Genomic DNA, 9,925 nt, shown 5'->3' on the forward strand with positions numbered 1-9,925 from the left:
AAAGTATTTTAAAATTTCTTTTGATTATGTTAAAATATTCTATTTAGTTTGAACAAGAGCTATTACGATGGCTTATAGTCTAGAGAGCTGTTCAATGGTGAAATAAGTTCACTCTGATCCTTGCAGTTTGTTCAACTGGTAAGCTGCAGGATTGTTAACTAAAAAATATTCATTTACAAATGCTTGGGTGAGTCTTATAACGATTTGTATAAAGGTTCATTAAAAGTCCTTACCCTTATGTGTATTTAATTTCACATTCCTGTGCATTCAATAATTTTTGTTACCGTAATTGGGATAGAGTTTTTTTTTAAACAAATGTTATATTGACTAATTCAGATGCGACCTGTCATCGAAACGTTAAAACTCTTTTGTAACAGATGTTTTTACTAATGTTTTCAGGCTAGATAGTACCAATTTAATTTTAATGTAAAAAAAAAACTTAAAAAAATCTAACACCTGCTGTGAATGCGGAAAGTCGAATATACAGGGTGAATAAAAAGTCAAGATTTTTAAAGTTGTTTTGGTAAGATCTTGTTGTGACGAGGTCATGTAATACATAAAAAGAAATCAAACAAAACTTTCTATTGAAAAACACAACTACTCTATCACTAGGGAATTCCCCTACTCATTGAGACTACTGTAACACTCCGTATTGCAACAGTCCAACCATAACTTGTTGTTTTGTAGTAGTACAAGGGTCGCAATCTCGTCCATGTAGCCCTGCTTTGCCGAACGTCCACTTGTCTTGTTTCCTAGATGTTGCTTTAAGTCCATAGACGATACACTACGTAATTACTGTAAAAATGTTCTTGAAATAATTCAGATTAGGTTTATACAAAATTATAATAAGGGTAATGTTATGTATTATTCTTTGTTTGCAACACTAGGGACTTTTCTGTAAGTAAGTAAATTCGATTCAGAAACATTATTATTGTAAAAAAAAACTCGTCAAGACTGCAACAGCTGTTATCGTGCTCGTAAGCCAATTAACAGGTTGACAAATCTTTGATGGCTTTAAACTGGAACGAGCGGTCTTGATCATAAAGGTTTTAATTTTTGGTTCTAGCTGATATAATTGCTGGTCTTAGCCAGTATACAACCTGTACATACATTGGATCCACCATCAAGTCCCACTCACCCATAAAAAAATCCGCTGGCTCAAAATTTCCACATTGGTTCTCCAATAACCTCAGAAGACTAATTATAGCCAAGAAGGCTCTACATAAAAAATATAAATCATCACTTTCCCATCAAGATTATTTGAACTTCCAAAATATAAGAAGAGTCTGCAAGTTACAAACACTTCAATGTCACTCCGTCTATCTCTGTAAAATCGAGAACAGTATCCCCTCAAACATGAAGTCTTTCTGGTCATATGTAAAATGCCAAAAAAGCTCATCTTCGCTCCCATCTTCTATGTTCCTTGACTCAGAAGAAGCCGCAGACCCCGAAGGCAAATGCAACCTTTTCGCTGAATATTTTTCTTCAGTCTTCAGAGTGACTGACGTTCCACAGCCAACTTTTGACTTTGGTCTGAATCTATCAATAAGCAGCTGTAAATTTCAAGCTTTGGATGTGCAGAGAAAGTTGGAAGCATTGGACCCGAACAAAGGAGCCGGCCCAGACGACATCCCGCCTGCTGTACTGAAGTACTGTGCCCCTGTCCTCGCACCCCACCTCCAAATCTACTTTGAAAAACTTCTCTCAACGGGAACTTTTCCGACGGTGCTGAAGCATAGCTTTGTTGTTCCTATTTTTAAATCAGGTTGCAAAAACAACATAAAAAACTATAGACCAATTGCCATTCAGTCTGCCCTGTCCAAAATTTATGAAAGTCTTATCCTTGACTGTTTGAGCTTTCAACTTGGTAGATTTATTGCTCCAGAACAACATGGCTTCATCCAGGGTCGCTCCTCTTGTACAAACCTCCTCGTTTTCCACAATCTAATCATGTCAGCATTTACCGAGCACTCCCAAGTAGATTGTGTCTATCTGGATTTTAGCAAAGCCTTCGACAGAATAGACCATCACTTATTGATTGCTAAACTTGAGGGCTATGGAATCTGTGGCCCATTACTCTCCTGGCTGAAAAGTTACCTCACTGACCGCATCCTCGTTGTTAGGTGTGATGGAGAGCAATCCCGTCCCTTCACTGCCACTTCTGGAGTGCCCCAGGGTTCTCATCTTGGTCCACTGCTGTTTAATTTATTCATTAACGACATCTGCCCAGAAATTAAAACTAAATTTCTCTTATTTGCTGATGACATTAAGGTGTTCAACAAAGTAACCCCCACACATGACCAAGAAATGCTTCAACACTCGATTAACAACATCAGCAAATGGTGCTTATCAAATGCAATGGAGCTCAATGTCTCCAAATGTGTAGTTATGTTTCTCAGTCGCAGTAACTTAGTTCATGAGTATGACTATTGTATCGATGGCAGAAGTCTCAGCGTGGTCGAGAAATTCAGAGATCTTGGTGTAATCACTGTCCCTTCACTCAGCCCACAAGATCATCTGATCCATATATCCTCAAGAGTCTCTTCTCTGTTGGGGTTTATCCATCGCTCCACAAGATCTTTCAAATCTCCCATGGCACTCGTCACGCTATACAAATCCCTGGCCCGACCAATCTTAGAGTACTGCTCTGTCATCTGGAATCCGTATCAAACTGGCCATATTGAAATCTTAAACAGGATTCAAACACGATTTCTTAAACTACTGGGTCTGAAACTCGGGTTTCCTTTCCTCGAAGTTCCTGTAGCAGCTCTCGAGGTGCACTTTGGCCTTCAACCACTTCCCCTGAGACGACAAGTCAACGACATTGTATTCCTTTTCAAAGTGGCAAATGGGATCATTGACTGCCCCGAACTCTTGAACGAAGTGGACTTGAACGCTCCCAGAGGAACCCGATCCAGAGCTGTCTTCAGAAGGAGGTATCAGCCCACGAACTATACCCTTCACCACGGAATCTCCAGACTGCTGAGATTTAGCGAAGACCTCTGCCCACACTTGGATTTCTTTGGGCCATCACCAGCATCCTTCAGACGTGATGTCCAGAGGCTGCCCTACTGACACCTCTCCGCTCTCTATTAGTGTTGGTTATTTGGTGGTGCCTCTAAAGGGCCACATGCTGGGTGCCGGGAAGTGCTGATTTGTGTCGAGTGATGCGATTTGTGCTCTTGGAGTTCCTTGGTGGTGCCTTTAGAGGGCCACACGCTCAACAGTGCCAAGTGATGAAATGTCTTGTCAGCATTCTATCAAAAAGTTTTTCTCCCTCCAGATCCATCCTTTTGTTATATAGTTTTGTTTTTATGTTACGTTAGTTCTTTCACAGTTTATTATATTGTTATCATTGCCATAGTCTATTATTGTTATGTTTAGTAAATTTATTAATGTTAATTATCCACAATGTTGTCATTTTGATGGTTACTGATTGTTATTGATGTTAAATATTCACACTTATTGTTATTGTAGTTAATTATTTACACTGTTTCTTGTTATTGTTATTGATGTTTATTATTCACAATTTTTCTTGTTATTGTTATTGATGTTAATTATTTACACTGTTTCTTGTTATTGTTACTTTTTTCACAATGTTGTAACTGTTGCAATTCACTCAAACTGTCCACCACCACCACCAAACTTCTTACTCATTTATTGATGTTTTCTATTGTATTAACTTGTTGTATGTAAATCTTGTCTGATGTATTATTTTGTAAAATGGCGATTGCCGTTGGAATGAATAAATGAATAAATGAAAAAGCATGTCAATCCATTCTATAAATTGATCCTTTATTCATATATATTTTTTGAAGATGCTAATCCGCGTTATAATATCAAAAATGTTTTTTTTCCTCGGTACTACAAACATAAATATACCATCTGAAAGATAAACCGTAGTCAACTCTTGAAAACAACAGACTGTATATGTTGCACGAAGTTATGTTTAAGGTTTGGTTTCGTTTAGATTTTAAATAGTTTGTTGCACGATTGCATAAAATTATCTTGTGAACGAATAAAGTATTGTTTGATTAAATATTGAATTTAGGGATCTTACTAAACTGGATATTATGTACACAACCACTTCATTCATCTTAGGCATAATTTTAAAACTGCTGACCAATTATATCCGTTACATATAGAAACCCCACTGTATCTCCAAATACAGTTTTTTACGGATTGTATATCTGACAACAATTATCACCAAGATGTTACTGTTGACTTAAATATCATTTTGTTAACGAGACACGTCATTTACTAACACATTTCAAGTGAGAAATTGTGTTTTGATAGACTACTTTGTATTTTTGAGTAACACCTCTCATCTAGAGTAAAATTGGAAAGATGTGGTTATTTTTACTGTGAATTGACTTGAAACTATTACACGTTAATATAAACAGGGAACGTTAGTTTAAAACGAGTCATGCAATACGACATATCGTACACATAAAAACATGTAATAACCATATTCATTTTAAAATAGCTTCTACATTAAATGTTTGGTATTTCAAGTTTTTATCGAATCATATACACCTAGAAATTGTGGTCAAGTTCCTTAATTTATATTTATATCAATTAACCGAAATAAATATAAACTTTCACAAATATTAAGATTGGAAACTATTTAAAATTTAAGTTCTTATTATATATTAATTATTGTAATAATGGTTTAAGAAAGTTATTGAGTAAAATTTAACCTCAATACGTAGTGTGCAGCAAAGCTTAATGTGTCTTTAATGTCTATTCAGGTCTTTGAAACGTTGGTCACGTCTTTGCTGATTGATGAAGGTAATTTACTGATCAAATATGACGGGGAGTGATTAAATAGATAACTACAGCGGAGATACATTCATGTTTAAGCTTTGATGTTATAATACAATAGAATAACGTCCAACTTTTATTTTACCATTTGTTTCGCATGCCATTATTATTTTTTTACTTTTAAATTATTTTTATGATATTTATTATATTTAGTAACCCATGTAATAAATGATAATCGTGTTTGTAAAATTGATAGAGGAGAGTAACAAATGCATGTAATCATAGTATAAAACACGCAAGGAAAAATTATCTTAGTTACCTATATGACCAATTTGTTTATTCTTATAGTTTGTAATAGTATTATTTTATAATGGCCATTTTTTGGTAATAGAAGATGCAGATATTTTTAAAATTGGCACCGGGGACGATGCTTATGAATTAGGTGCATCTTGTTGTGGTGATCGAAAAATGCGTCTGCATGGCATTTATAAAACATCTGAAAAAGAATAATTCAAGTATAGATGTTTGTAAATTGTGTTAGACACATTGTTCCGCTAATGGAACCTACAGTGTTAATAGGATATAAAATAAAAAAATATTAAACAAAATACATGTATTTTTAACAGGGCTTTTTATTTAGCCCCGTTTTTTTACCCTAAATTATTGTTTGTGGATCTGTTTTGAATTAATTCTGTTTTTCTTTGTAACAAAATTACTTTTTTTCAGAAATTTACCGTAAAAAAATAGGCTCACTGATATCGGCTGAAATAAGGAACTTTGATATCACTGTATCAAACTTGGAAATTCGTACAACATTAACTGAGGAATAGACTATTGAAACTGAACTAGCGAACCATAATTTTGCCAAATATTATGATCTCAAAGTAGTAAAACTGAAAGATACAAACCACTTAATACAAGGAACACATAACTGAGCTACCATTGGTATTTAAAAACTATTAGATGTTGATAAAACATCGAATGGAGAGCTTAGTCTAAATTGTTTTCGTATGCCATTAATGAATATGAATTAAACTGGTTCAAAAATGGATGACATTTTCCAATATGGCATCTAACTTATGTTATTATAGAAACACTCGTACTTTATGATGGTTATAGAACGTAGATGTAATTTAAACAAATTTCAATTCTCTCCATAATTTATATAATTTTCTAATAATTTTTGCCAATTCCTATTTTCACAAAATATAGGCCTAAGATAGTAAGTTTCTGAGATACAACTGCTGGCACAGTTAAGTTCTTCCTCCCGTACAATAGAACTTCTTTGGTCAGGTCAAAGTGTATAGTTTGTTTCATGCAATTAGTATGCATTTGTGTTTGAATCCCTACACACTAGGTATATAAGTCCTTGATTAATTCAGTTACATTTATTTGCTTACCTTGTCATTAAAAATGATATTGTAATCCAAATAAACAATATTTCCGTCAACAACCTTAAACATAAGCATCAGAATTATGGATTGCTCGAAACAAACCTTTTTATAGAGTGCAAGCTATTCTATAGAAATAATGTTATATTGGTTAGCTACTGAATGAAGGAACTAGTAGGTTGTGGCAAGTAGCAAAAGCTTTGCATATAGAAATTGTATTCTACGTATGGGCGAAAATAATATGCCTTAATAAAAAATAAATAATAATAGTAAATAAATAATAATAGTAAATAAATAATAATAGTAAATAAATAATAATTATTAATGTGGAAATAATATAAAAAATAAATAATATAAAAATAATATGGACTAAGCTATTTATATTTTACTAAAGCAAACTCTTCATTACACTCCATATAGCAGTAAACCTAGGTACTTGTTACACATAATATTATTAAAAAAACGGAAAATCGAATCGGGCAAACGGAAATTTGCTCAGTTATTATATATAGGTTTGCTGCGGTGGGGGTATTTATTCTGATAGTTATGATAAATCAATAACAAAGAAATGCTTTCTATGTGATTTCTATAACATTAGAAAACATAACAAAAATACCATAAAACAATTTGCCTCTTGTATATCTGATTTTTTAACTCTAAGGATCATAAAAATCGTATTAGAATGTATACCTGTTTCATTGCTTTGGTTTCGAGTATATCAAAGTTTTCTTTATAAAGGGCACTGGCGTGCAGTTTTACAAGAAATTCTTTTGCCTGAATAACCTCAGGATCGTGTAAATCAACAGGAAAACGTCGTCCAGGTAGTCCCGTCTCCGTCGCTGCTTTGGACACTGCCTAAAGGAAATTAATACAAATATCTATAGCCATATCTCTACAATGTGATTTTGTGTACATTGCGACTCTAAGTGGCAGTGATTAGCTATTAGAAATGCGGCCATTATAATTATATTTTTATGTGTTTGAGGAAAGAAATATAAAGTTATACATAAACACAGCCAAGTTATACTTAAATGCAGCCAATTTGGTAGAAAAATTAAACAAAACAACAATATTTTACAATAGAAGTTTACCCAAAATGTGATCACAAAAAGGACAATCAATTGAGCCTCCATATGTAAGGTCGTTGAACACCTGAAAAAATAAACGAGTTTAGTTTTAATCACTTATGGAGAGATGAGTGAGAACCAAACGGAAACATCAACACAGGGACATTCTGTAATGACTGCTGCTGGGATTGAAGCTTGTAAGAAGTCGTACAATTGTTGTCATCTTCATCCACGTGATAACTAAATCTACGTAATATATATATATATTGGTCCTGCTAAGTAAAATATAAACTAAACTACTAAGGATATAGGTTTTCCCAATTCTAGTTTTGAGGGATTTGTATTAGAAAGAACATCACCATACTTACCTAGAACTGCATCTGGGGTGAATGTAGAAAATTGAATTGTTTTATACCCAGGCTCTCATTTTACTGCTGATTAATAGCCATAAATGAAATAAACCGTTGATAATTTAAGATTGTACACATAAAGATATTTCCATAATCAAATCCATATCAATTAAAGAGAAAGTTTTATTTCAAGTGTTTAAGTATCTCATTGTTCTTCGTATCGCTTGAAATGTTTTCATAGTTTTTGTCTATAAACTAGTTAATCCATTAATGTCGTTTCGATTTAAAGTGATGCTGTGGTTATCGAATTTAATCTTATATTTCCGCAAAGAGGTTTGGAAAATTAATTGGCTCATTAAAAAAGAGGGAAATTTAATTTGATTTTGGACTATTTAAATTCGGAACCTTTTTCACCAATGGACCCTCATAGGCAATAATCATTAATCGAACTGTTTATAATTGCCTATGTAATGATTAATTACGGAGTCGAAAACATATTATTCTCATACAATTATTGACCTTAATAAATATATAAGCAACATGATGGTGAGTTTTCTCTCTATATCGTAGCTTGAAGATATTTCTCAGTATTAGAAATTTAATCTCAATTCTAACTAATGTTTTCATGTTTTTATCCTCAAGATTTTTTAGTTAACAAAATAACATTCCAACGTGAAGCTTAAAGTATTGTAAAATTTCTTTTAATTATGTTAAAATATTCTATTTAGTTTGAACAAGAGCTATTACGATGGCTTATAGTCTAGAGAGCTGTTCAATGGTGAAATAAGTTCACTCTGATCTTTGTAGTTTCTTTAACTGGTAAGCTGCAGGATTGTTAACTTTAAAATATTCCTTAACAAATGCTTGGGTGCGTCTTTTAACGATTTGTATAAAGGTTCATTAAAAGTCCTTACCCTTATGTGTATTTATTTTTACATTACTGTCCATTCAATATTTCTTGTTACTGTAATTGGGATAGAGTTTATTTCTTTGAAACAAATGTTATACTGACTAATTCAGCTGCGACCTGTCATCGAAACGTTAAAACTCTTTTAAAAGAATATGTTTTTACTAATGTTTTCAGGCTAGATAGTAACAATTAAATTTAAATGTAAAAAAAAATTTACAAAATCTAACACCTGCTGTGAATGCGGAAAGTCGAATATACAGGTTGAATAAAAAGTCAAGATTTTTAAAGTTGTTTTGATAAGATCTTCTAGTGACGAGGTCATGTATACATAAAAAGAAATCAAACATAACGTTCTATTGAAAAACACAACTACTCTATCACTAGGGAATTTCCCTACTCATTGGGACTACTGTAACACTCTGTATTGCAACAGTCAAACCATAACTCGTTGTTTTGTAGTACAAGGGTCGCAATCTCGTCCATGTAGCCCTGCTTTGCCGAACTGTCCACAAGATACACGGCACAATCTTACTTGTCGAAGACAAACTGAGATTTATTGTAGTGATTTGTTTTTACACTACGTCAACTTTTCTTGTTTCCTAGATGTTGCTTTAAGTCCATAGACGATACACTACGTCATTACTGTTAAAATGTTCTTGAAATAATTCAGATAAGGTTTATACATAATTATAATAAGGATAATGTTATGTATTATTCTTTGTTTGCAACACTAGGGACTTTTCTGTAAGTAAGTAAATTCGATTCAGAAACATTTTTGTTGTAAAGAAACCTCGCCAACAATGCAACAGCTGTTATCGTGCTGGCAAGTCAATTCACAGGTCGACAAATCTTTGATGGTTCAAAACTAGAACAAGCGGTCTTCATCATCAGGTTTTTAATTTATGGTTCTGGCTGATAAAATTTTTGTTCTTAGCCAGTATACAACCTGCATAAAACATCTCAATCCATTCTATAATTTGATCCTTTACTCATATATATTTTATGAAGATGCTAATCCGCGTTATAATATCAAAAATGTTTTTTTTTCATCCTCGGTACGATACAAATAAATATACCATCTGAAAGAGAAACGATAGTAAACTCTTGAAAACAACAGACTGTATGTGTTGCACGAAGTTATGTTTAAGGTTTGATTTTATTTAGATTTTAAATAGTTTGTGGGGCTATTGCATTGTTTTATCTTGTGAACGAATAAAGGATTATTTTATTAAATATTTAATTTAGAGATCTTACAAAACTGGACACAACCACTTCATCCATCATTAAGCATAATTTTAAGCCCACTGACCGATTATATCCGTTAAATATAGAAACAACACTGCACCTCCAGATACAGTTCCTTTTTTTTATATTGGCGTAATATTTCAATATCTGGCAACAATTATCCCCCAAGATTTTACTGTTGACTTAAATATCATTTTG

The sequence above is a fragment of the Macrosteles quadrilineatus genome, unplaced genomic scaffold, assembly GCF_028750875.1.
Source record: "Macrosteles quadrilineatus isolate MER2022 unplaced genomic scaffold, UCM_ALF_1.0 Scaffold_2__2_contigs__length_208266976, whole genome shotgun sequence".
Taxonomy (NCBI): Eukaryota; Metazoa; Arthropoda; class Insecta; order Hemiptera; family Cicadellidae; genus Macrosteles; species Macrosteles quadrilineatus.